The sequence below is a fragment of the Lichenostomus cassidix genome, chromosome W (genome assembly GCF_008360975.1).
Source record: "Lichenostomus cassidix isolate B80296 chromosome W, HeHo_3.0, whole genome shotgun sequence".
NCBI classification, from domain to species: Eukaryota; Metazoa; Chordata; class Aves; order Passeriformes; family Meliphagidae; genus Lichenostomus; species Lichenostomus cassidix.
In genome coordinates, this window is record NC_139510.1 from 9725159 (window position 1) to 9752423 (window position 27265).

Consider the following 27265-nt stretch of genomic DNA (forward strand, 5'->3'; position numbering starts at 1 on the left):
ACAGGCTACCTGAAACAGAAGCTAAGACAAAGTTAGGAGAATAAAATTGGACAAATCTATTCAAGGCCTTCAAGGTACATTTGGGCAAGCAAAGTCACCTCGGGCTACACCCAAAAATGGACACCAGATCACAAGCTCTTCATGTTTTGTAAGTTCTGTCATCTTAGCATAATGGCCTCTAATTTTCCAATCACACCTGATTTAGGGTAAAATAGAAATTACTAATGTAAAAGAGCTAGAAGCTAGATAATAGTAACAATAATATTTTTAAACTGATTTAGAGAGCCAGAGATTGTATAATGATTTACTAAGATATGCCAGCTGCGATCCATTTATTATTTTCTTAATGAATTTGTGCCTACCTGGTACCGGGGAGGAAGAAGAGAGGAGAGCCAAGTAATTGAGAGAAACCACCAAGTGTAACCGAGCATCCCGCCCTTGGACCCCAGGACCGGTACGAGTTGGTTCTCAGGCTTGGACTAGGACCAAGGACCAAGGGAGCATGCACACCTGTCATAATTAATCATCGGGACCCTCGCCCACAATTAATCTGAAGACACTGCGCTTGCGTGAGCATATTTAAATGAACTTTGAACTCATTATAATACGAAGCGGGGATAGGTATTGAATATGTATAGGGGCTTTGTCTAACTTTATGCATATGTAATCTGTAACCTAATATAAACTTAGTGAAGTGCTGCTGAGGGCGTGCATGTCTTTGGAGGGGCTACCCCCCATGCACCCCAGCTGGAATAAACACATACCTACTTCATAACTATCTGAGTTGTGGAGTCAATTCCGTGCTTCACACCTTTAGGTGATGATGTTAACATCTGTCGGAGGTTGGGGGGCATTGGAATTTTTTCTCCATCCCTGTTACTAAGCAACAAATGTCTGGGTGATTAGAACCATCAAGTCTTTTGTAAGAGACAAAAGGGTGTGCTGGGTGGGGCAAGGGAAGGAGGCAGCCAGCTGTTGGAACTGGCTCTCTTGTCAGTCAGACACCGGGAGGAAAGGGACTGCTCTTTGCTTCTGGCTGCGACCGCAGGAGATCCAACTGTGCTCTGTCTTCACCTCCTGGCTGGATGAGCTTTGATTCAACCTCTTTCCCACTGGGAGTGCACGTTTTCCCGGCTGCATTTTTCGCAGCAGCTGCTGGGGAGTCCGGCTGTCCCTGCCGCCCACCCCGCTTTGCCGCATGAGACTGCGGCGTCTGCCGTGACTGCAGAATCCTTGCTACCTCGCTGGCTAGCCTGGGAGAGCCAGCCCCCTTGCCCCTGCAGCCCCGCTTTTGCTGCTCTGAGCTGCCTGGCTGCCTGCTTCTCAGTCTGCCATTACCAGCTACGTGAGGCTGACCTGACCCTGCACCGCAGCGCCACCTGCAGCCGCTCGGCAGTCATCGCACCTGTCCTGCCTGACCGGGAGCTCAACAGCGCCCCTGCTGCTTGCGACCGTGATTACACCACACGGGAAAGTGCTCGGCAGCTCAAAAAGTCATCTGCTATTGGTTTCTGGTTCTATTTGTGGTTGCTATTATTGTTGTTGCTTGTTTATAGATACTAGTAAAGAACTGTTATTTCTTTTCCCATACCTTTGCCTGAAAGCCCTTGATTTCAAAATTAAAATAATTCGGAGGGAGGGGAAATCACATTTTCTGTCCTAAGGGAGGGTTCAACCTCTTTACCAGACACCTGTCTTTCAAACCAAGACAGCATCCCAGGCCCGCTTCCTCCCACTTTACTGTTTACATATTTTTGGGCCCTAGGGCAACGAATGTCCTCGGATTTCTATTCAGAAGCAATTGTTTTGGCTACGGGTGCTGGGAACAGAGATTTTTAGTTTTTTATAAGAAGCACAGAACTACACCAAGTTACAGATACATGAAGAGTAAAAACTAGAAAATATTAAGGCATAATTTTTTTTTTTAGAGGCCTGAGAAGGCCTCTCCTTTTTCAGGTCTTTATTTTAAATACTCACTAATAGTATGCATTTAACAGCAATATATATGTATATATTTAATAATAGTAAATGTCTAACAGTAAATAACATTTTACACAGTCGGGAATTTTGCAAAATTATGATTACAATTACTATGAATAGTTTTTTAATTTTAGGCCAGTTTGGTAAACATTATGTGATGATGTGGAAGAAATATTCAAAGCTTAGTGTGCTGTATTTTTGAATGTTTTTTGATGTAAAATTTGAGTTTTGGACGTACTTTGGACCCAAACCATATGCAAATTTTGATTTTAACTTTGAGCTATGGTTACTAACTGTGTAGATAACAAGCACAGAAAAGAACTTTTTAAATCACGTTATCTTTGTTTTCATCAGTCTCTATTTTTTAGTTGTTTCAGGAGCAGAAGTTTTTTAACTCAGGAGTAATGAATCCAGGGTCTTTTGCTGGCAACTTTGACAGCAGTATAGGTATTCAGCAGGACTTGGAATGGTTGTCTCTATTTGGCTTGTAAAGGACCATTATTTCACTACTTAACATAGACTCAGTTTCTGGGTTTAAAGGGATGTGTAAGTGTGTCCAGTCTCATGGGCCTGGATAACAAGAGTTATTCTGGAGTTTTTGAAAGTGGAGTTTAGAGCCATTAGATGTTTTTGCCAATTAAGCTTTTCTCTCATATGAATTTTTTTTGGAACATGCGGGATTTGATATGGCTTGCCATACAATATTTCGTAGGGACTGATTTTATCTTTCTGCTTCGGTTGTATTCAGATTTTCAGTAAAGCTATAGGCAAGGCCTGAATCCATGTCATGGATGTCTCTTGACAAATTTTGTTAATTTGGGTCTTAAGAGTTCTATTTATATGTTCGTCTTTGCCACTTGCTTGTGGTCTGCATATGCAGATCTTAATTAATCTCTACAATCTTGCTGATTTTTCTGACTACTGTTGCAAAAAAATGTGGTCTTTTATCTGATGACATTCTCAAAGGAACTCCAGACTTTGGAATTATATGATTGAGCAAAACTTTCACTACTTCTTTTGCTGTATTGGAGCGACAGGGGTAAGCTTCAGGCTAGCCACTAAAAGTGTCAACTAATACTAATATGTGTCTGTATTTTTCTTTGCGTGGTAACTTAGGAAAATTTACCTGCTAGTAATTTCTAGGAAGATTTCTTGGGTTTGTTACTTCTAATAAAACCTTTTTTTCCTATTAGGGTTGATTTTACAGCAGATTTTACACTTGCTTACTACTGATTGTGCAATGTCACTAATTTTTTAATTTATTACTACTTTTTTCAGCTGTTTCAAAATATTTTCAACTTCAAAATGTGTGCTTTCATGTTCTTTCTTGTCGCTGTCGAGCCACTAGCAGAGTAAAGAGGACCAGGTTCTCAGTGGCATAAAAAAGTGTCTTTTATTATTTAATTCCAACTTATATAGACTTTTGAAAGGTCACCCAGATTGGTCAGTCCGAAACCTCCCCCTGAGCCAATTGGCCAGGCCTGAACTGTCCAAATCTCGAGACACTGTTTTTAATAACATCCAAACTTTATCTTTGTTTATAAAACACAGGCAAAAGAGAGAAGAGAGTTCCCATGGGAAAGGTCTGTGCTAGCCACACTTTCTGAGCTATTTTTTGGAGGATCAGAGTGGGACTACAACTTGGTTCACTGGTGTAACAGCCCATTTATTTTTTGTGATTTCAATTTTGAGGAACTTAATTAACTTGTGGTCTGCCTGATCATACTTTGGGGTGAGCCTTGACAGATTAATCTCTTTTTGTGGTATTACTGCGAGAATGCCTTTTTATGCAATCCTTCATGCTGTTTCATCAGCAAAGCGATTTCTTTATTTTGGAGTGTTTTTTTCTTTTTGGTGGCTTTTACAATGCATGATAGTTTCTTTTGTAGGTTTCTTGATACTCTTTAAGAGGGTGAGGATCACTTCAGCATGTTTGATTTTATTACTTTGAGCATTCAACAGTCTTTTTGCAGATGGCTTCATGGGCATGGACAATACTAAATACATATTTAGAATAAGTCTATTTCTTTTCACTAAGGTCTAGGGCTTTCGTAAGCGCAATCAGTTTGGCTTTCTGTGATGACACATCTGAAGGCAAGGCTTTTGCTTTAATTACTTTATTTATGGTAGCTACTGCGTAGCCTGTAGTTTTCTTACTTTTTTCATGAAGTTGTTGTCATTTGTAAATAGTTCTTAATCTGGATTTTCTAGCAGGATGTCTTTCAGGTCTGGTTTGCTGGAATAGACTTCTTCAATTGTCTGCAAACAGTCATGCTCAGGCACATCATCAATTAAGGTGGAGGACAGAAACATGGTAGGGTTAATAATAGAGGTTGTTTTCAGGGTAACATCCTTTTGTTCTAACAATACAAATTAGTAGTTAAGCATTCTGTTAGGGCATAACCAGTGTCCTTTTTTCGTTCTAGTGCAGATATCACTGTGTGGGGTACATACAGGAAGATTTGCCGCTCAAGGGTGAATTTAGGGGGCTTCCTGTATTAGGAGGACAGTTGTTGTCATGGTTTTTAAATAATTAGGCTACTTTTGGCTAACATTGTCTAGCTGTTTTGAAAAATAGGCCACGGTTCTTCGTTGGTCTCTAAGGTGCTGTGCCAGTACTCCTAGAGTAACATTCAGTCACTCGTATGTAAAAAGTTCAAAAGGTTTGGTTAAGTCTGGCAGCCCCAAAGCTGGGGCTGACATTAAGGAATGTTTCAGCTGTTTGAATGCAGCCTTTTTACTTTCTGTCTATATAATGGTTCTTTTTTCAGCTGCTTTAAGGGCTTAATATAGATGTTTTACTAGTAACTTGTAGCTCACAATCCAGAGACTGCACTAGCTTATTATTCCAAGGAAGGCTTCTATGTCTTTCACAGTGTCAGGCTGTGGAAGAATGTCATGGAGTGATGTTATGATAATCCTTTATCCCCTATCGTTGGCTTATATGCTCAAGGAAAAATTCTGGTCCTGTTGCTTTAACTACATTTAGCCGCAGAGAGAAATGCAGGTTGTTTTGAAAACTTTTCCCAAGCCTCGCTTCAGGGGAGGATTCTTCGCTCAGCAGAGACTGCGCGCTGGACGGTGGTCAGAGTGAGCAGTGAGCTCTGTTCCGGTTCTTTTTTTTTCCTCCGTTTGGACCCCTTTTCTTCGATCTGCTTTGTCACCTGGAGACCCAAGAGAGCCAGAGGACAGCAGAGCTCTCAGGGAGCTCCACCCGGCCCTGGGGGGGTGAGGAGGAGAGGGGCTGCATCTGTGGAAAAGGACTTTTTAATCAGGTTGAACAATTCCTTTTCACCTTGGTTTTCCCCTTCCCCTGTGCCTTGCAGGGCAGTCTGCGTAGTTTTGTTAAATAAATAGTTTTTTCTTCACTTCCATCTAAGAGGTTCTGTTGTGGGTGGGGGAGGGGGTGTCGGGGCCCTTCGCTCTCGGAGGAGAGAAAGTTTTATCATTAATCCAGGACAGATGGCTTTTTTTTCCGTTCTTTACTGAGTTGTTGATGGCCATGGAAAATTTTTGGCTTCAAGTAAATCACTGTTTCCCTGGTGACTAGTGCCTTTTCTTTTGAGATGTGATACTCATTTGATTTCAGATAGTTTAGAAGACTTACATTGAGTTGGACACAGTCATTTTGCATTTTGGCTGCAATTAAGATGTCGTTAACACTTTGAAGAACTTCTTTTCTTGGTTCTTGTTTTTTCCAGTCTTCTAGTTTTTTTGACAGTTGGTGGCTGAATATAGTTGGGTTGTACTTGAATTTCTGGGGCAAGACTGTCCAGGTGGGTTGGGCTTTTTTTCTTGTTTCAGGGGTTTCTTACTCAAAGGCAAAGAGTTCTTGACTTTCTGTATGAACCGGAATACAGAAGAAGGTATCTTTGAGATCTAAAACTGTGAACTACTTTAATTCATTTGTCAGTGTGGTCAAAAGGGTGTAGGGGTTCGATACGACTGAATGTATGTCTACTGTGATCTTGTTAATTGCCTTTAAATCTTGCACTAGTCTATAACTTTTGCTATCAGTTATTTTTACTGGCAGGATGGGCGTGGTGTTCTTGGATTCACATTTTACTAGCAACTCAAATTTAAGGAACTTTTTAATTATAGGTGCTAGTCTCTTACGACTTTTTAATTTTAAAGGTATTGTTTTTGCCTCAGTTGTGTTGCTCTTGGTTTAAGTGTAAAACTCTCCGGTTCTGCTCATTTGGATTTTTTGGGAACATCACTGGCTCACACTATTGGATTGACAGCATTTTCAATTTCAGTGGGGATTTCACTACATTTTTCTTGCATAAAAACGCAGCAACTTTGACAAATTTAGTTTCAGGAATTATGATTTGTACAGTCCGCCTTTTTTAAAATTTAATTTTTGCTTCCAATTTTTCCAGTAAATTTCTCCCGAGCAATGGTTTGGGGGAGTTAAGCATTTAAAGAAATTGATGAGTTAGTGCTTCTTCAGTTTGAATTTTAATGGTTTGAAGAAAGGCTGTGTTTCGGTTACTCTCGTAGCCTTAATAACTTTTGCAGTATTTTGATTCAGTTTTCTTTCTAAAGTATTTAACACAGAATACACTGCTCTGGAATCTACAAAAAATTCAATGTAGGTCTTTTTTTAGCTTAGTGATAACCAAAGGTTCTGCTGGGGGAGAAGCTTTCGGTCTTCTTCATTTTGAATCTGATTTTTATCTCGGTTCTACAGCCAGTTGGGGAACTGAGGATTTCTTTTTTAACGAGACAGTCTATTTTTTTAATATCTTTTTTCTTACAAAAGGTGCATTGATTTTTGTTCAGAGGGGGAGAGGTACTCTTGGATGACTTTTCTTGGCTACCTTTTTTACTGGATTGTTTAATTTTGCTACTAGGATCTTTGTCTCTAAATGCTCTCTAGGCTACATTTAATAACTTGTTCATGTCATGTGCTCTGTCTAGCTTTTGCAGTTTTTTCTTTATATTACTGGCAGCTTGGCTTATAAATAGGAGACTTAGATGTGCTTTTCTTTCAGTTGACTCAGGATTTAGATTTGTGTGTTTGATTGCAGCTTTTCTTAGTTTATTTAGAAATTCAGTAGGAGATTCATCTAGATTTTGTGTTATTTTGTATAACTTTGACTAATTTAAAGTTTTAGGGACACTATGTCTTAATTTATATACTATGAGATACTGGTATTGTTTTAGTCTAGCCATCTGGTCCAGAACAATTGGATCTCAGTGTGGATTATCTGTTGGGAAGATTTCAGCAGTGGTGCCATGAAGCATTCTACTTGCTATTTGTGCTTCTACAGAAAGTTTAATAGTTTTATTGACTATTCCTTTTTTAATGGGATCGAGCAGTGTTTCTATCATTGTTTTCAAGTCATTTTAGTCAGGGTTCTGTGTGGAAATTACTTTTTGCACTAAGTTAGCGACCCTTTCTGGATTTTTTTAATATTTTTCAACCATGGTTTTTACTGTTTTAATTTTACAAGAGAGTATGGGACTTTTATATATATAGGCCTTTTGTTGCCGACAGTCTGTCTCAGAGGGGTTTGTAAAACCGGTTTATTTCTTTTTAGCTTTTGTTTTCTTTGCTATGTGGTTATGTTTATTCATGGCCTTTTTTGCTGTTTTACTTTTTTTCGTCTAGTTCCTGTCTCTTGATTTTTTTCTTCAGAAGAGTTATTTGAATTTATACCACTGTTTGTTTCTGTTGAATCTGTCACTGTCTGGGTGGGTGTTGCCAGCACAGGCTGACCGGGCAGCCCTGGCCCCCCTCACTCCACTGTGGTAGGGCGGCAGGTAATTTCTTGAGCCTGTTCCGGAGCGAATGGTGTTGTTATGGAGATTAAGCTGTGAGTTGTTGCTTTCGAGAGTGACAGGGGGTCCACCCCCCTGTTCCACTCTCAGAGGCGGGACAACTGGTGGCAGGCCGTGCCCTCAGCTGCCCTGCCCTACTCTTAGAGGCGATACGTCCGGCTTTGGGGTGTGTCCCTAGCAGCTTGGCCTCACTTTTGGCCCTACTTTTAGAGATGGTGTGGCCAGTGGTGGGGCATGTCCCCAGCTGCCTGGCCCAACTTCCGGTACCACCTCCAGAGGCAGCGCGGTCGGCAGCGGGCAGCGCCTTCCTTTTTCTGGCTTCACTTCCAGAGGCAGTGTAATCGACAGTAGGCAGTTGTCTCAGATTAGAGACAAATTTCTCTAGGTGGAGAGTGCTTCGAACAAATGCCTTCCGAAAGCCAAGGTCTTTGGTACCCCCTCCCCCCACTCACAACAGAATTTCTTAAATGAAACTTGAAAAAAAACCTATTTATTAAAAAAACCCCACAGAGTGCCCTGCAAAGCACAGGGGAAGGGGAAAACAGGGGAAAATGAGTTATTGAACCTGAGTAATCAGCTGGTGAATTTTAATGTCCTTTTCCTCAGATGTAGTTTCCCCTCTCCAGGAGCCCCCAGGGCCTGGGCGGAGTTGCTCCAGTAGCTCCCTGGAGGACTCTCGTCTGCCATCCTCTGGGGCTTCTTGGGTTTGCCAGGCTGATGCCCAAAATTGCTGGTAAAAAAATTTGAGACGCAGACACGTAGTATAAGAAAAGAGTATTACCTTGGTTTAATAGGATTCCAGGTGCACCATGACGAAAAAAGAGCCCTTGGGTACAACGAGTGTATAATTTTATGGACCTCACTAATTAGCATACTTATCTAAAATTTCCCAATAAGAAACCTAACAAATGAAGTAATTGCCCCCTTATTCAAATTACCTCCTCCCAAAAAGGTTACAACTTAGTTTATAAAAACATGTCCCAGGGATGGGGCTCTTTCAAGGTTGGTGCCTCATGTTCTTGAGATTGTGGAGATTGTTTCATCTCCTCCAAAGAATTCTGAACAAGGCTAGAGTACAAGGGTTATAAACATGTGGGCTAAGATATAGGGAGTGAAAAGTACAGGAATGGGAAAGGGTAAAGAGTATACATAAAAGGGTATAAAAGTATAATGAAAAAGGACAAAAAACCCATCAGGCATCAAGGCGAGAAAGCAAATCGGAGAAAAGGGTCCAAAAAGGAAGATGACGAAGAGGGAACTCCAGGGAGAAACTCGCAGCATCGACAACACTCGCAGCAGCCAGTCCCAGAAGTGTCTTATTCTCCGCCTCGCTTTCCCCCGCAGAGAGGCTTGGGGAAGAGTTTTAAACAACCTGCTCTCCTCCCATTGGCTGAATGCAGTTAAAGCTGCAGGACCACATTTTCTGAGCATATGAACAATGATAGGGGAATACACAGGATTACCCTCACCCCAGGACAGCAGTGCCCGCTACGGATGCCTCTACGGATGACATCGTAGGCCATAGGTTGCATCTTCTCACTTCTGCGGACGCGGAAGGTGTGGGGGTGCGGCGGCCCGATGCTGCGGATCCCGAGTCCCCGAGGCCGGCGGTCGGTGTAATCCACGGGGACGCTGCCAAGGATGCCATCGCCTGGGACTCGGAGGAGGCCGGGCCGTAAACCGCTCTCTCCCTCCCCTGGAAAGTTTTTCCTAAGTTTATTGGTTTAAAGTCCGCTTCCCCGCCCCTAGCACCGCCCCCGCTGCTTGCCCTCACTAGAATGTTCTGTTGCCGGGCTTCCCCCATGAGTTGCTTGTAATCCCCTCCCTACTTATATTTCATTTGCTCCCCCGCTTGTCCCTCATGTTGTCCCGGAGCCCTGTTGGCTCCGCCCCTGTTGTTCCTCCCCGGGAAACCCCGTATTTCCCCCTAAAAACCCCCTCCCTTTGTTCTCTCCGCCTGGTGTGGCCGCGACCCCAGCCCTCATCCCTTCCCTGATCAGAGTGGATGCAGAGGGGTTCTTTCCACTCCAGGTTGAAGTTGCCGACCCCCCTCTTATCCTCTCTAGGAATCAGGTCGTGGCCAGGATCAAGGTCATCCCGTTCCATGCTATCCTCACGGAACGACCGCTGGTTGCCTGGTCCGAGGCGGTTGGTAAGGACAGTCCAATGCTTACTTGTGGCCTTTCCCAGAAGGGAAGCAACATCTCCCTTACTGGCATGATTGACACTGGTGCGGATGTCACGGTCATCTCCTCGGCGAGTTGGCCGTCGGCATGGGCCAAGGAGCCTGTGACTCAGTCGTTGAAAGGTGTGGGAGGATATACTCCTGCGGAGCGGAGTTCCATCCCCGTTCTAATTGAAGGCCCCGAGGGTCGCATCGCCACCGTGCGGCCATTCATCATTAACTCGGGATTCAACCTGTGGGGGAGAGACACTATGCCCCAATGGGGTGCCCGAGTCGAATTGGCTCGGGCTCGGGATTTTTGATTGGGGTCACTGGTGAGCGCCCGACCCAGCCATTGAATTGGCTCACTGATAAACCTGTCTGGGTCGACCAGTGGCCGTTGCCCATCCAAAAATTAAGAGCGCTCGAGGAGCTCGTGGAAGAGCAACTGGAAAAGGGGCACATCGTGCCCTCGACCAGTCCATGGAACTCGCCCGTCTTCGTTATCAAGAAGGTGGGAGGGACCAAATGGAGGCTCCTCCATGACCTCCGAAAAATAAACGAAGTCATTGAGGACATGGGGCCTCTCCAACCCGGGTTGCCATCGCCTTCAATGCTCCCGCGGGACTGGAAGATTGCAGTGGTGGACATAAAGGACTGCTTCTTCCAGATCCCCCTGCACCCAGACGATGCGCCCAGGTTCGCCTTTTCAGTTCCCTCCACCAACAGGGAACACCCAATGCGCCGCTATCACTGGCGAGTGCTCCCGCAAGGGATGAAAAACTCCCCCACCATTTGCCAGTGGTATGTGGACAGCATTCTCGCACCAGTGCGAGAGGTCACGGGTGAGTCAATCATCGTCCATTATATGGATGATGTATTGGTCTGTTCACCAACCGAAGCCATCTTGCGGACAGCACTCTCTAGAGTCGTGGGGGCCCTAGAGAGCGAAGGGTTTGAGATCCAACCCTCCAAGGTACAGGTGACGGCGCCATGGAGATACCTGGGAGCGAAAATTGAGGAGCAAACAATAACACCCTTGCCGATCAAAATTATTGACAATCCATCTAACCTGCAGGAAATGCACCAGCTCTGTGGTGCCATCAACTGGATTCGGCCCCTGATCGGCATCTCCTCGGAAGACCTGGTCCCGCTGTTTTCCCTCCTGTGTGGAGATCGCGACCTGACCTCCCCAAGGACATTGACCCCGGAAGCGCGGGAATCCATCAGAAAGGTACAGAACGCCCTGAAAACATGTCGCGCTCACCGATGCGACCCCAAATTGCCCTTTAATTTGGCCATCCTCAGTAAAATGCCCCACCTGCACGGGCTCATCTTTCAATGGGACCTGAAAGACATGGAGAACCGACTGCTCATTATTGAGTGAGTCTTCCTGCCTATCTCATCCCCCAAAGTTTTAGTTTCGCCACTGGACAAAACGGCGCAGCTTGTTAGACGAGCGAGGTCCCGCCTGTCCACCCTAGCAGGACGTGAGTTCGCATACATCCACGTTCCATTCGACACAAAATCATTCGAATTCGCCTTGCTAAAGAGTGAGGAGATGCAGCTAGCACTTGAATCGTTTCCCGGCCAGGTTGTTACCTGGTTTCCAAAACATAAGATATTCGCAATATCTGAACTAAAAATTGTTCTTGACCGGGTCCAAAGTCGGAAACCCCTCAGTGCTCCGACACTTTTCACTGACGGCTCGGGCACATCAGGAAAATCGGTGATCGCCTGGTGGAACCCCTCGACAGAGCAGTGGGATTGCAATGTCGAGATCGTTTCTGGGTCCGCCCAGGTGGCCGAGCTCGCAGCCGCCGTCAGAGCATTTGAGCGCTTTCCGGGACCCTTCAATCTGGTCACTGATTCGGCCTATGTAGCGGGGATTGTTTCAAGGGCTGAGGACAGTTGGCTGTCCGGCTCGTCCAACCCAAAAATTAATTGCTTGGTCAAGAGGCTCAAGACAGCCATTTCCCACCGTGACCAACCCTTCTACGTGATGCATGTGCGCTCACACACTGACCTTCCGGGTCCAATCACGGAAGGGAATAGGGTGGCAGACGCGCTCGCTGCGCCCGTGCATGTTGCCAACGTGCCTGATCGATTCCAGCAGGCATCGCTGAGCCATGCACTCTTTCACCAAAATGTCCCGGCCTTGAGGCGAATGTTTGAGTTAACAATGGACCAAGCCAAGGCCATTGTGGCGGCCTGTCCCCATTGTCAACCCCTCCAGATTACATCCATGGGGTCTGGAATCAACCCCAGAGGGCTTAATAGTGGGGAGCTTTGGCAGTCAGATGTCACGCACGTGCCTGAATTCGGCCGACTAAAATATGTACACGTGAGCGTAGACACCTTTTCAGGCGCGATCTTTGCCACCGCACATTCGGGGGAAATGGCGAAGGATGCGATTTCGCACTTCCTGCAGGCCTTCGCCGTCCTGGGCATTCCTAAAGAGGTTAAGACGGACAACGGTCCATGTTACACCTCTGGACCAGTGAGGAAATTTTTCCTCCAGTGGGGCATTTCCCACACCACCGGGATTCCCCACTCAGCCACGGGTCAGGCCCTGGTGGAAAGGGCCCATCGGTCCCTCAAGAGGGTGCTTCAGCAGCAAAAGGGGGGGCCAGAAACAGAGACCCCGGCAAATCGGCTCGCCAGGGCTCTTTTTACTCTAAATTTTCTCAATTGCTCCGATAAGGAGCCAGACCCCCCAGTGGTTCGCCACTTTGCCAACCACACGCGAGCCAAGCTGAAGGAGCACCCCCTTGTCCTGATCAAGGAACCGGACTCCCTAAAGATCGTTGGCCCCTTCCCTCTCGTCATCTGGGGGCGTGGCTATTGCTGCGTCTCCACCTCTGAAGGGCCACGGTGGGTCCCAGCTAAATTTGTTAAGCCATTCCTTAAAGCAGGGCCACTCTCCCCGAGACCGGAGCCAAAGGACGTGACATCGGCCCACTGGCGCCGCAAGAAGAAGGCGGAGACTCCACCTTCCTCACCTCGCCGCCTCCGATCGCATACTCGCAAGCAGAGCGTCTGAGCCACCAAGAGTCCATCCCGCAGTTCCCTGAACCAGCCTTCCACTTCCCTTCCCCCTCTTCCCTATGGCCTTTCCGTCCTCCCTCCTCCTCCTACTGATTCGCCCCAATCGAGCTCAGAGACACTTCAGAGACCAAGTCAGAGAAGTGGGTATTTGCTTTATTCGGTGCACCGGATGTGTGGGGATTGTTTCCACCAAACACACATACCTCAGTACCCCAAAGACACAGTTATAGGTAAAATCATGAATATTAATTACATTCTTCAGGATAGGAGTGGTTATACAAATCATTTCTCGGAAGTCATTAATATCATTAGCATGTGCACCACGCATGCTCCGTATATCCTGGTGGTCTTTGGAGACCCACAAAGCCTCCTCCAAGGTGACAGTCTTTCATGGGATGATTCAGCGGTTTCTGTGCTGGTTTCAAATGCATGCTTAGCTGATAAGCTATCAGGCCAGAGCTGTTACCTACAATTTGAATTTGAATTAAGAGTTCAGCCTTCAGCCCCGGAGGCTACAGACAGGCGCCTGTGCTGGTGGAAGGGGGCAAAAGCTCAGAGTCTCACTACCCCAACACGTGTTTCTTATGTTAATGCTGTTTTGTTTATCTCCACATTCAGTGGCCAAGATGCGCACCGTCACCCTCGCGCACCTTTTCCTCCTCCTCTTGACCATCGTCCCAGTCCAACCGTGGGTTGTGAGGCAGCCTGGCTCCAACGTCTGGGTGACTTCAGCCCGTGCCATGAACAAGGAGCAAATGTGTATCCATTGATTTTTTGCTCCTTGCGCATGGACATGGCTGTCAACAGTTTGAGGGGCTCTGCTGCTTCAACCTATCCTCCAGGAGCCGTAGCATCCACCAGAGGCTGCAGGATATGGACGCCTTGATAAGAAACATCACCTTCGAGAGCAGCCTCTGGTTTGAAAGCACCGTGAATGGCGTCCGTCATGCTGTGAACTCCACGCTTTCCACCGTCGGAGGATGGGCCCACAAAGCACTGAAAGGACTGGGACTGCCCGAATGGGGAGCCACGCTTTTAAAAGACTGCGTTATTGTTTTATTTGCTATTGCTTTAATTGCTGCTTCATTTGCATTGATTAAGAAATATTTAGTTAAGCACATTCGCTCCTTATTTAGTAAAGAAGGGGGAGGTGTGGGGGTGCGGCGGCCCAATGCTGCGGATCCCGAGTCCCCGAGGCCGGCGGTCGGTGTAATCCACGGGGACGCTGCCGAGGATGCCATCGCCTGGGACTCGGAGGAGGCCGGGCCGTAAACCGCTCTCTCCCTCCCCTGGAAAGTTTTTCCTAAGTTTATTGGTTTAAAGTCCGCTTCCCCGCCCCTAGCACCGCCCCCGCTGCTTGCCCTCACTAGAATGTTCTGTTGCCGGGCTTCCCCCATGAGTTGCTTGTAATCCCCTCCCTACTTATATTTCATTTGCTCCCCCGCTTGTCCCTCATGTTGTCCCGGAGCCCTGTTGGCTCCGCCCCTGTTGTTCCTCCCCGGGAAACCCCGTATTTCCCCCTAAAAACCCCCTCCCTTTGTTCTCTCGGCGTGGTGTGGCCGCGACCCCAGCCCCGCCGGGCTCTGCGCCCGGTAGCTGCGTGGACCGCCCCACCCGAGAGCCCCCAGTGTGCCTCCCCCGCGCCGCTTCTCCTTGAATAAACTGCACACTGCTGACTCTCAGCTCGTCGCACTTTCTTTATCACGGGAAGCGACCAGCGACTCCACGGCGTTCCTGCCCGGCAGGCACCCGCCTCCGCCGCGTGGTCCCTGCCGCTCCAAGGAGCGAGCCTGGGAACACTGAGGCTGACCGCAGCCACCTCTGGGACAGAGCTGAACAGCCGGGAGGGCTGAGAGCTTGGGCCCAGGTGAGGGCCCCGAGGTCTCCCGAAGCCCCGGAGCTCATTGGGGCCAGGCGGCCGGACCCCGCCGGACCTTACAACTTCAGGAAGGGACTGGAGGAGGGGAGGGAGGGGAAGGCAGAAGCAAGGGCCAAAGCGAACCCGGTAAATATGATTTCATTGAAGTCCCTGCCTCTCCTGCAGGGGGTGGCAGGAGCCCATATAAAGAGAAACGTCGAGAGGGAACTCACAGCAGTCTCAATATGAGATATAAAGTAAGCTCCATTTTATTTCACCAAACGAGAGACTTATATACTGTTACAGAAGTTACTATTCATAGATACACACACACACCTGCAGTCTGTTCTCACACATTCAGGGATCCTCCCGGTGACTCCCTTTTTCTTTCTCATAACACTTCTGACTCCCTAATCTTTCTCATGACATTCTTCCCACAGAACATTCTTAGGCAAACAAACCACTGTAGCTTGTTGGAATTTTACTGAGGCCTGAGAATTCAGTTAACATAAGTTTTGCTGGAAAACTGCGTTTTCCAACAGTTCCCCCGTTTCGCTTGTGAGAACAGACGTTGTCTGTTATCAGATTAATTTGCTTTGCTATAAGTAATTCTTATTATTAGAATTGTTATAAATTTACTTAAGGAAATTTCACTAGTTATTTAGATATGTTGCCATGGTCTAGAAATTGTCATTGCTGAAAACATTCACTTCACAGGTAAAGCTTAGAGAACCTTTCCCGGGTTAGGACTCCAAGTTTACCTGGAAGAAGGTTTAGCTTTTATAAACTCAGTTTGGTAAATGAAAATTATTTGATCACATTTTGGTACAAAATACTTGGGACTCATGGCATGTTTCCTAGCCAGTTAGAACCAAAGCTTGGCCAGAGCTTAAGTGCTAAGTGGAAGGGTTTTCATAGAACATCTTAAAAACAAGCTTTGATTAATATCAATAAGGAGAGTATCTTAACATGTTACTATTTTGGCAGATAACTATATAAGGTAAGATGAATATTTGAAAACAGTAGATATTATCATTTGACTTTAAGGAAGATAAAACTGCAAAGGCCTTTTGTGAATAATAATATAAACTAACAAACTTAAAACTTAAAATCAATATCACTGAAAATGAATAAAACTTAATCTTAATAAATCTTATTTTAAACTAACAAATTGGACTTAACTATAATGGAATTTAAAATTGATATCACTTTAACAACTTAACTCTAACAAAATTTAAAACTTAACAGAATTTAAAATTAGCATCACTTAATATTACTTAACAGAATTTTAACTTTAACAGAACTTACAACTTAATAGAATTTAAATTCACTATTACTTAACTTTAACAGAATCTATACTTAACTAAAGATACTTAACAGGTAGTTTAAACTATTCAGCATAACTTCACTCACAGGTCCTCATTCACACATCAAAACTCTCAAAAATCATACTCTCATCAATCACATTAAAGCATTCAACACACTCTCAGTAGGCCTACAATACTCACACATACACACAAATGCTTTAGCAAAATTCAATTTTCGTTCAAGGCTTTAGTATTCAAGGTGTTATTATTTTTTTTATCAGGATAATATCTTGTTACAATGCTTCTTTATTAGTAAATCGCTGGAAATAGGTTTTGGTCTGTTGGTCAATACGTGGCAATGGATGTTTCACCCTGCAAAGCGAATAATTAGAGGTTTTGGAGAGAACAGCTGGAGAACGTGTTCAAAGATTTGTTTCTGAAGCTAGAGAGCACGGCGGGATCGCTGCCGCCATGGGGAACGACATGGATGTGATTCCCGAGCGGGAGATGAAGGATCTCCAGTTCAGAGCACTGAAGAAGATTCGCATCTTTGAAACTCTTAAAAGTTCTCCATGACTACAAAAGAAACAACTCCATCCTGTATCAAACTGCTGTTTTGCTGGCAACGCTGTTGGTTAGTTCTGGTTTGCTGCTGAAGCTGTCAATCATTTCCTCATCCTTGGGGAGGAGTAGAGTTTAGGGTTTCACCACAGACGTTACAGTTGGGGCAGTGAAGGAGGCGTGGATGGCTCGCGGCTCCGCCCACCGGGCCACCCTCTGGGACTTCCGTTTTCGTTGTCATTCGGCCGGAAACCACGGTTGGAGCAACTTCCACCACAGGTCTCTTTGTGTGGCGTTCAGGCGGCGTGCGATGAAGGGTAGGGGCCGCTGCTGGTACTCGGTTATTGGTCACTTTGTGTTTGTTCTTTTTGTTTCTACAAGCTTCTGTGCTGTGAGTATCTCTGTTGCAGCGGGAACACCAAACTTTTCTGTTACAGTTTTTTCGTATGTGTCTTTCACTCCCGCATCAGTAACATCGGGATGATTTCTGGTTACTCTGTTTCTTTACCCGCGATATCTGAGCTCATTCTAACAAAGCATTCAATTGTTCTGGCAAAAGTCCAACAGTGACTCTCTCAAACAAAGCAGCTAAGATGTTTTTCGTTGTAAAGTTGCCAAACTCTGTGATATATTGAGACAGGAACAGATTTTTCATCCAATCGAGTAACTTTGTATTCTCGGCTGCCGGCACGGCACGCTCTCTCTCCCCCCCCCTCCCTGGCGGGGGGGGCTTCCCCGGCTGCTGTGCCGCGGCCGAAGTTTTACGCATAGCAAAAGCGGCACAGTAACTCACAGGTTTTTCTCTGCTCCATGCAAGGTTTTGCTCCGTGGCATGTTTTTGTAAGCAGGCTACGACTTTACTCCATGGTTTGCCAAGCTTTCTTGCTATTTTATCACAGTCCAAAAGCAAAACAGCTCCGTAATTCAACCACTCTCCCACACTGAATACTGTAATAGGATTTGTAAAAAATCCATAAGCTTGTCCTACCACTATCAGGCCCATTAAGTGTGATAGGCCACTTTTACCGAGTCCGTGCTTTTCTAAAAAGCATAACAATAAAATTTGGGCTACCTCTGATTCCATTTTGGTCCAGCTGGTTTTCAGGGTCCTGGTCAACACCGTCTAAGCACGCTATTGAAGCTCGCAGTTGCCAGAGTTCTGTGCAGTTCACCGAAGTATAGCCCTCACGGTAGGCAGGTCCTATTCGGCCTGTGTCTGCAGGATCTTTCCCGGTTCGGGCGAAGATTTTGACACACCATTGCTGCACAGCTCCGGCGCCTCTCCGTTCTCGCCGCTCTCAGAAGCAAGGTCGTAAAACTCCGCTGTTAGGGTCCGTAGTCGTCGGGGTCACCATTTAAAGAGAAACGTCGAGAGGGAACTCACGGCAGTCTCAATATGAGATATAAAGTAAGCTCCATTTTATTTCACCAAACGAGAGACTTATATACTGTTACAGAAGTTACTATTCATAGATACACACACACACCTGCAGTCTGTTCTCACACATTCAGGGATCCTCCCGGTGACTCCCTTTTTCTTTCTCATAACACTTCTGACTCCCTAATCTTTCTCATGACATTCTTCCCACAGAACATTCTCAGGCAAACAAACCACTGTAGCTTGTTGGAATTTTACTGAGGCCTGAGAATTCAGTTAACATAAGTTTTGCTGGAAAACTGCGTTTTCCAACACCCATAGATATATTTTTTTGGGTCTTTTTCTCTTTTTATCAGCGAAAGGGCTGCTGAGGCCCCACCTCCACCCACAGCTGCCTCTGAGAGAGGCTGCAGAGGAGGCAAGGGTGGTGGGAGCAGCACAGCCAAGGGTCCAGTTTTTAACACAGGGGCTAGCAAATCCATCTTTATATTTTTTCCTTTTTTGGGGTTAAAAGAAGTGTGGGGTTTTCTTTTAATTTTTTCTTTTTTTTCTTTAAAACCATTATATAATGTTATAATTATAATAATATAATTATATAAGGTTCTGTCACAGATTTCTGTAGCTTTTTATCACATGATAGAAGTCTAATAAGCTTTGCATACAGCAGGGTCACCAGAAAACTGATGCCTAAAACAGGCTACCTGAAACAGAAGCTAAGACAAAGTTAGGAGAATAAAAAGCGGACAAATTTATTCAAGGCCTTCAAGGTACATTCAGGCAAGCAAAGCCACCTTGGGCTACACCCAAAAATGGACACCAGGTCACAAGCTCTTCACCTTTTATAAGTTCTGTTCTATTAGCATATTGGTCCCTAATTCTCCAATCACACCCTTAGGCAATGATGTTAACCACCCCAAGCCAGCTCCCCCCAACTCACTGTTTAAATATTTTTGGGCCCTAGGGCAACGAATGTCCTCGGATTTCTATTCAGAAGCAATTGTTTTGGCTACGGGTGCTGGGAACAGAGATTTTTAGTTTTTTATAAGAAGCACAGAACTACACCAAGTTACAGATACATGAAGAGTAAAAACTAGAAAATATTAAGGCATCATCTTAATTTCCCGGCCGCAGTTCCCTCTCTCTTTCTCCATTGGCTGAGGTACTTGAGAGGTACAGACTACCCGGAAAGCCTAATGCAGACCCTGTGGCAGGATGTCCCCCCTCTCCCTCTATCACATGGCTGGTGCATAAAGATAAACTCAGGTTGGGTCAAAAGCCCATTAAGGGGTTATCTCTTGGTGCCCGAGAGTCTGGAGCCTCCAACCCAGAATCCATATCTTGGTATGGAGAGCAGATGTGGAAAGAGATGAAAAGAATAAGTACGTGACTGAAAGACACACTTTTACACTATAAAAGACACATGAAATATCACCAAAGCCGAAGCCTTCTACACACACTCTGGAAATGTGCAAGATCTTCTCCCCGGAGTCAAGACTCAGGCTCTGCTGGTTACTTTCCTGGGGATTGTGTGAAAGGATTTTGAGGTATACTTCAGCACCAAATTGGTGCTGGTAAGATACATTTGTTTCCTAAGTTATATTATTTCTTGCTTGCTGTAATAATAAGTACCTTTTCGCGTGCTGAATTCTCTCTACTAGTAATTACTTTCCTTTTGTTTTATTCCTGTGTAGTATGTAGTTTTGTCCCAAGCCTTATGTCTGTTATTTTCTCTGTCTAATAAATGATAATTTATGTCATATTAGACCTAATCGGCCATTATTAAAGAACTTGCGAACAGGACTGGGTCTTGGGGTGCTGGCTATCTGTCTTGCATGGGAGACAGAAGCTTTATGAGTTTCTGCAGTTTGCCAGGCTAATTCCCCAAGACTCAGTCCCGTTCGCAAGGATCTTTGATATTTGGCCGATTAGTCTAAAAATACAATTTATTAGATACAGAAAATAACAAACATACAAACATACAAACATAGAACAGATTGACACACATAGACACACAATGAATGCATAATTGCAACACTATAATAGCTAAAATGCAATTATGGGGTAAAAGCTTGCTTGAACTATAAAAATAGTTCAAAAAAATGCAAGTTAAGAAATGCTTGCTTGAACTATAATGCAAGTTAAGAAAGGTACCTATAAGTTAGCCGGAATAATACAATTTAGGAAACCAATTATCTTACCAAATCCAATTTTGGGGCTGGAATACATTAGACTTCCTCACCCAATCCCATGAGAAGTAACCACAGGGCTGCATCCAGACACCTGGGGAGAAAACTTTTCTTCACGCTCCAATGTCCATGTAGAAAAGCTTCTACCTTTCTGAGATTTCGTGGTGTTTTTATAGGGAAAATAGTGTGGATTTGCGGTCACTTAAAAATTTTTCACAATTTCTCAGTGTCTCACCTTGACTACCAAGCGCCAGTACTAGATAGCCCGGATTAAGCTATCAACTTAATCTGAGCCATCCATCTCCGGCCAGCGATCAGGGAGAGAGAGAAGGGGGAGGGGGGAAACGTCCTGCCACACCACCCCAATAAGAGCTACTGCCTGCTGCAAAGGTCCTAGGCAAAAGGCAGAGATTCATCTAAGCTCCTGTCTCCATTCTAACAGACCCCTTTCTAATATACATTCCCCCCTTTCTTCTTTTTCTCATGTCTCTGTTCTTGTAACACAGTCTTGGGCAAGTCGATCAGTGGAATTTCTATGGAAATCTTCCCATTGTTTCTTCTATCTCTCAGTATGGGTCTTCTCTTACCATCAGACTCACAGTTTGTTTGTAGACACTCCCTTCTCATTCTTTTCAAAGTGGAATGCAAAAGAACCATATTAAACAATATAATAAACAATAAATCCATGAAAATCTATAACAAAACAAAAATTACAAAATTTCCTGAATCAGTCAGATATTGTGGCAGAACCTTGTATGCAAAAGGGTAAGTAAGCCAAAAAGAAAAGAGAATGATACTCTTTCTGCTACCACTCTAATACACACACATAGACCAAAGGCTACATTAGTAATTGACTTATGGACATAAATCTATATTCGCAAAATTGAGTTATAATCATATGTAAATCAGACAAAAATAATTTTAATCTTAAAAATGAAAACATTTCAATAAGATGGCTTGTCACCACAACTGCAGGAAAAACAAAAACCCTCCAACAACATTTTTAATGTTAGAGAGTCAATGCATTACTTTATCATCTGGCCAGGATGTTGTTCTGGCCAGGATGTACCATAGAAATCATCTCATCCACACATAGTCTGGGTGTGCAGAGAGAATCATTCCATGACACATGAGTTTCACAGGATTTTCCCCCAAACTTTATACAGTCAAAACCCAGATAGATGCACTGTTTCAAAGTTCATTGGTCCAGAGTTGAGCAACCCCCAGGATTCAGTTTCCCATTGGATCCAAATCTCCTTGCCTCTGATGTTAATTAGTAATTAGGTCTTCTTTCTCCTTTTTTTTTCCCCAGACCAGGTGTCTCTGACCAGCCAGGGGTGAGGTTTGGAGCTGATGTTCTGTTAATGGCTGCTGATGGTCCTTTATATTTTAGGCTACTCCCAGTCTGTTGATATGATGAGTTCATCAGACCTCACCTGGTGGAACAATGCCCTGGAAAGAAACTAAAATTCCTTTTCCCTGGGCAAAGACAAACAAAACCTTTGACTAAAGTTATACAAAATTTTTAAACTGGTATATTTTCCAACAATTCCCCCCTTTTGAAGTGACCTGAATTTTAAGGTCACTTCCACTTAATTTACTGACTCAATCAATACTAGTTAAAAATTTTGAAGAAGAAGAGAGAAAGACAGAGAATGTATAGAAAAGCACTTATATAGAAATTCTAAGACAAATGTTAATTCCCTTGGCTTTCTTGGGCTTTCCCTCCCCAGGTGGGATTTGTTTTCTGGGTTTCTCTGGAGCTGGGTATGGGGAGAATGGAGCACTGCCTCTGCTGTGCCCGTGCCTGGCCCCATTGCAGAGCTGGGATGCTCTGGGGGTGGGGTGAGGAGCAGTTCACTGTCTCATCAGGGCAAGGCCTGACCTGCCCCATCCCCCCCCACACACAGGCATCCTGAAGTGCCTCAGAGACATTAATCTTTTCAGTTTTTGGCAGCCAACCTCATGGCTCAAGACAGTGACCAGGACTGTTAGTTTTTCTGGTTTGTGATTTAATTAGGGTACCTTCCCCCTCTTTGGTGGGATTTCTAGCAAACAGAGCAGAAAGGAAAGAGGAAAGCATACTAGAATTCATATAAATGGCAACTGCCATTTCAAATTTAAAAGCATATTTTAGCTGAAGAGCCCAAAGCCCAGCAGATTGGTCTATGATCTCCAGTGATTTCTCGAAGGCAGTATCTCCCCTCTGCGGGGCCTAGAATTCCTGAATGCTAGGCAAACAAATATACATGTAGCAACAACAGTCAGAAATGTGACAATCACTAATAAAACTTAGTCTTAGCACCTTGTTAGAATAGCCAAATAGCCAGCTATCCTTTTGAAACCTTTTCATTTTAAAGACAAAATTTTTTTTGTCTGATTTACATATGATTATGTCCCAATTTTGTAAATTTAGATTAAAGTCCATAGGCTAATGTGAGAAACGTCCTCTCACTACTTAAATTTTGAAAGAGTTTATTCACTCATTTTCATAGTACAAACAACGATAAGAGGCTTAGAATGGCTGTCTGCCAATACACAAAGCGAAGTGCAGCGCTGGGTGTTTAGCCACCAATGGGAGGGTAGCCAGAGGCACACCTTCTATCTAGGGGATACAGTTTTTATAACCCCCTAACCCTTTCTCCTTCAGGTGCTCCGATTGACTCTTTGTCTTTTTCTGATGGGTTAGCTGCTTGCCCAGCTCTCCTCTTTCTTAACCATAACACTTAACAATTAGACATAACACATACACAACCATTAACAATTAACGATAACAGAAACCTCATAACCCTTTATGAAAGCCAACTCCATGACTTCATTTATAACACTAAGTATTAATGTATCTTTTTGTCTTGGTTTGAAAGACAGGTGTCTGCTAAGGAAGGTGGGAACATCCCTTAGAATAGAGAATGTGACCCCCCTTTCCTCCGAATTATTATAACTTTGAAATCAAGGGCTTTCAGGCAATGATATGGGAAAAGGAATAACAGTTCCTTATTAGTATCTATAATGAGGCAAACAAGCAACAACAGTAGCAATAACAAACAAAAACCAGAAAACCCAGTGGTAGATATCCCTGGGCTGCCAGACACCCTTCCCTTTGGTGCAGTTACAGTCACAGCCAGCAGAGGCGCTATTGGGCTCCCAGCTGGGCAGGGCAGGTGCAATGACTCCTGCGCAGCTGCATGGGGCGCTGTGGTGCGAGGTCAGCTCCTTGTCTCACATGGACAATATCAGGTGGGCTGGACGGCAGGACGGCGCACAGTAGGGAACTCACAGCAGTGAACTGGAGCGGCAGGGCTGGCTCACCAGGGCTAGCCAGCAAAGGTGGCAGAAACTCTGCAGCTGTGGCAGAAGCCGGGGTGCGTTCTGACAGGCGGAGGTGGGGGCAGCTACAGCTGGGTTCCTCTGCAGCAGCTGCGAGCGCAGCTGGGGAGGCGTGTGTTCCGGGCAGGGAAAAGGGTCAGAATTCCGTGGCCTTTCCCAAACAGAAGGTAACCCAGCCAGAAAGAGAAGGCAATGCAGAGCCAGACTTTCCACAGTCACAGCCAAAGGAAGGCAGCAGCCTCACTCTTCCCCCTCTGGTGCCCAGCGATCAAGTGAAGTCCCAACGGTCAGATTCCTCCTCCCCTTACCACACCCAGGCACATCCTTTGTCTCTTACAAAAGAGTAAATGGTCCTTCAGTACCTGGTCATTGTGGTTTCCTAGTAACAGAAATGGAGAAAATTTCCCCCCCAACCTTCAACACCTTTTTTCTATGTGTGGGTGTTAAGAGTGGTAAGTACTCTCTTTTCCTTTTGGTTTACTTACCCTTTTGCCTCTGAAGCCATACCTGCTGTTACAATTATTATAAGGTTTTGCTTGGATAGCTGACTGATCCAGGAACAACGCTATGGGTGCCACTGTTCGGAAATACAAAAAAAGTAAAGCATTTAATGAGTTTAATTTTGGATTTTTTGTGCTTCGTTGCAGCTTTTAACAGATTTACTGTTTAATATATTGTCCAATATGGTTCTTTTGTGTTCTTCTTTGTCTGGGGTCAATTTTTATTCACATAAGAGTCTCTGGCCATAGATCTCACAGTTGCAAGGGTAGTCTGGAGTTCTTCTTGCTTCTGTGGCTTGAGTGGCTTCTTGTCTCACATCTGGATACACTTAGCTTTTTATCTGATGAGGATACACTTGAACATTCAAAGTTGTTGATGGTATGAAAACAAACTTGCACATTGATAACCCTTGTTATAGTGGGGAGAAGGATGAATTCTTGCTTCCTTCAGTCCCCTTTGGAAATTCCTATATTTTCTGCTAGCTAGATTTATTTTGCAATATAACCAGTTCTGTTGCTCTTCTCTGCAAGCAGACAGAGCTTGGTTTTGAGGGGAAGACATCATTCACACCTTCCCTTCAGCAGCGTCTATTTGCATCTCTAAGGCAACCTCTCTGGCTGCCTGAAACTGCTCTGCCACACAAGCACACACAAACATCCAAACCAATACTCAATTGAACACACTAAAATCAAACCAACATTTAAAAGTTATGTTGTAACACTTTTCCAGCAAATTATTTTTGGTTCACGGGCGTTCCTGCATTGATTTTATGTGCTGGCACTCACACAAACAAACCCACACACATGGATACCCATGCATTCTTAAAAAAATTCAGAAGCATCTGAGCAAACTTTGCTCAAGAAAAAAAGGGAGAATCGGCTGCTAGGGTGATCTTTTTCGGCTTTAATTTGCTCCATCGTTAATAATTTGCTACTATTTTGTTTCTTTTTTGTGGCTGCCTCCCATGATTTGACAAAAGAGGCACTCTGCACAGCCACTGTCCCTCTGCCTCTCTTCTACCACCTTTAGAGCGTCTAGCACCACCCTCCAGGTAGTCATCAAAGATTTGGCAGTTTCATCGCCCCAGGAAACAAAGATAAGCTGTCCCACTCGCTCTCAGATTGTCATACTAAAGGCATTCTTAGCATAATTGCCCACGTATTTACAACTGCCTTTTCTTCTTGGGAAATTTGATTTCCCATCATCATCCAGCAGCTCACTTTAAAAGGCTGAAATCAGCCCTGGCCTATTGCAGCTCTCACTATCTTCTTCTGCTGGGTATCCACCTCCACATTGCTTGGTCGCAACCAGTGATTCTTTGATTGCCACCTGAAGCCATTGTATCACATCGGGGTCACCAGATGTCATGGTTGAGGTGGGCACGACATTCCATAATGACACACTCAAAAGGCTCCAAGCTAAAAAGAACCCCTTTTATTATTACTAAGGCTCCTTTATACTATTTATCAGCATTTGCATTCCATGTTCATTGGTTCTGATTTAGGGGGGGGCTAGAATTTGCTAATTTAGGAGAACTAGAAGCTGGATAATAATTTTTTGAACTGATTTAGAAGGTCAGAGGTTGGATAATGTGTGGCTAGCACAGTTTTTCCCATGAGAGGTTTTCTTGTGTTTTGTAAATAAAGATAAAGTTTGGATGTTTTGGAACAGTGTCCCAGAATTTGGGCAGTGCAGGCCTGGCCAATCAGGCCTGGGGGAAGGCTTCTGACTGACCAATCTGGGTGACTTTTGAGAACTCTATAAATGTGATGAAATCAAAACAATAAAGGTCATTCCTTCTTGCCACTGAGAACCGATGCATTCATTACTCTGCTAGCTGCTCAACAGCGACATCTGGTGACCACCGACGTGTACTGCGTTCGATTGCAGGTACGCGGCAGTCTTGCCCCCGGGCCCGACCCCCACCCCGCCTGCCCTGAGGCATGGCTGATTCTGATGCGGACATGGATCCCCCCATTCCTGCCGATGGGCTCTTGCGGGCCTTTTTGGAGGTCTCTGAGGATGACCCTGCGTCCGATCAGTCGCCGCGGGTCGCTCGGGCCTTGTTGGACTGGGTCGCGGGCCACGTGTCCCGGGCCGTTTGGGATGTGGCGCTGGACTGTGATTTTTGGTTTGTGGTCGGCCGCGCTTTGGTCATGGAGTGGATGCGGGGTGATCGTTCTACGGTCCGCTTCCATGAGGTTTGGAGAGACATTTGGGACGCGTTGGAAGGGCAGGCGTTCTATGACTCGCAGCTCTCGGCTTGCGCGGGCGTGGAGCCCCTGCTCTCGGCCGTGGGGCGGTGTGTGAAGGACGCGCCGACCCAGACGGATTCTGACGTCCCGTCCCTGGCGGCGGATGCGGCCGCGAGGCCTCAGTTTGTTTCTCCAGCTGATCTACCGAAGCGCACTTATGTCCACCCGACGGAGCAGCTGGCCGGGTTCCGGGGGGATGGTGGATCGCGGGCCGGCTCTGACACGGCCGCCGCGCAGGTCCCCCCACCTCTGCCGCCGCGATGTGCGCAGCCTCGGAACCCCCCCCCTCCCCTGCGGAATGGCGCCGGGCTGCCCCTCCCCCATGGGCAGCCGGGATGTGCGGCGGGGGCTGGTAGGGTGGGGGTGGGGAGTGCTGCGGAGGACCGGGAGTCCCGGCTGCTCGCTTTGGCTGCGGGCCAGCCGCTTGCGGCTGCGGAGGTTCCGGCTCCGGATTTGCCGGTGGTCTCGGCCGGCGCGGGGGTTTCCGCGCGGGCGACGGCCGGCTCTGGAGAGGCCGGCGTTTTGCCGAGCCCGCCCGGCGCACCGGCGGCGCAGCCCCGGGCCGCGGTGGCCGCGGGTGCGGCCGGTCCCGTGGCGTCGGGGTCGTGTGAGCAGGCGCCGACTCAGCCGCCGGCTGCGGCCGGGGCCCGGCAGTCGGGGTCACTCCCCGGGGCGGTCGTGGGGCCGGAGGGGAAGCCGCCGGCGAGCGGTGCTTCCGCCGCGGGGGCTTTGATTGGCGTTCCCGCGGGTGCAGGGCCGACCCGGCTTCCCTGCGGCTCGGCGGACGTCGCGTCCGTGCCGGGCGCGGTGGTTTTTCCTCCGCTTTCGTTTTTCCATGATTTGCTGGCCGAAGTGGCTGAGATTCGGCAGCGGATGGAGGTCTGTTCGTGCAGGCCCCACGGTCCGTGTGGGG

General features: G+C 45.9%; 1 long non-coding RNA gene across 1 annotated transcript in view; it reads right to left on the bottom strand.

The window, feature by feature from the left end:
- Window positions 1–208: 208 nt before the first annotated feature.
- LOC146425468 (uncharacterized) overlaps window positions 209–27265 on the bottom strand; it is a 363886-nt gene continuing 336829 nt past the window's right edge. The window contains exon 3 of the long non-coding RNA XR_014846587.1: window positions 209–479. This is a non-coding gene — a long non-coding RNA (uncharacterized LOC146425468). The remainder of the gene's footprint in view (window positions 480–27265) is intronic.